This window comes from Fringilla coelebs (assembly GCF_963513975.1).
Source record: "Fringilla coelebs genome assembly, chromosome: 5".
Taxonomy (NCBI): Eukaryota; Metazoa; Chordata; class Aves; order Passeriformes; family Fringillidae; genus Fringilla; species Fringilla coelebs.
Window position 1 is genome coordinate 233864 of NC_140033.1, and position 1498 is coordinate 235361.

Here is a 1498-nt window from a genome sequence, read left to right on the forward strand (position 1 = left end):
GCACCGGGCCGGCCCCCGGAAACGCGCCCGTGCGCCTTCCGTTCCGCGTCCTTCCGTTCCGCCGGCCTCCCTCGCCGCTGCCCGCTCCGCCCCGTTCCGCCTCTCCCATCTCACCGCATCCCATCCCGTCCCGTCCCATCCTATCCCATCCCAATCCATCGCATCCCGTCCCGTCCTCTCCCCTCCCGCCACGGTTTGTCCCACCGCCCCCCCACGCCCTGCCCTGAACGGGTTTCCGGCGGTGCCGCGGTCAAATATGTCCGGGCGCATGTGGCGCGGCAGGCCGGGTCTGTGATCCCCCTCAGACCGGAGCCTGGGGTCCCGGTACCCCGGCCCGTCCCGGGGGCTCCAGGGACCCCCTCAGACCGGAGCGTGGGGTCCCGGTACCCCGGCCCGTCCCGTCCCGGGACTCCCGCTGTGTCCCGCTGCCCCCGAGAGCTCCCCCCACACCGGGCCCGGCAGTCCCGGCGCCCCCAGCCCCGCCGAGCCGTGCTGAGGGGCTCCACGGCCCCGTTACCGCCCCGCAGCCCGCCCGGTGTCCCCAGCAGCCCCGCCGTGGCGCTCGGGGCTCTCCTGCGGGAGCAGGGCCGGGCCAGCCCCAGTTGCTGTGCGATAGAAACCATTAATTGTGGAGATAATTCAGCCCCAGCCCTTGGGGGGCTCGGGTGCCAGGGCCCCCGGTGAACCCCGGCCCAGAGGGGTCCGTACCCACGGGAGCCACGGAGGGACAGGGTGACATGGGCCGGGGGACAGGGTGACATCGGCCGGGGGACAGGGTGACATCGGCCGGGGGAGGACAGGGTGACATCGGCCGAGGGACAGGGTGACATCGGCCGGGGGACAGGGTGACATGGGCCGGGGGACAGGGTGACATCGGCCGAGGGACAGGGTGACATCGGCCGGGGGACAGGGTGACATCGGCCGGGGGAGGACAGGGTGACATTGGCCGGGGGACAGGGTGACATCGGCCGGGGGACAGGGTGACATCGGCTGAGGGACAGGGTGACATCGGCCGAGGGACAGGGTGACATCGGCTGAGGGACAGGGTGACATCGGCTGGGGGACAGGGTGACATCCCCCCGAGCTGCACCGCGACACGGAACTGTCCGCACACGCCTGCCCTGTGCCAGCCCGGCCGGCGGCGATGGGCACATCCCGGGGGGCTCCGACACGGCTGCAGGAGGGGTGGGCACGCATGAGGGGGGCTCTGGCTGGCCCCCAACGTCCGGTGAGAAACTCCGGCTGCAGCTGCGATGGGATTTTGGGATGGGGGGGTCCTGACCCCACCTCGTTCCTCATCTCAGTCGATGTCATTTTGGGATGGGGGGTTCCCTGGACCCCTGGTCCCACCTTGTTCCTTGCCTCAATCAATGTAATTTTGGGATGGGGGGGTTTCCCTGGAGTCCTGACCCCACCTCGTTCCTCATCTCAGTCGATGTCATTTTGGGATGGGGGGTTCCCTGGACCCCTGGTCCCACCTTGTTCCTCATCTCGATGC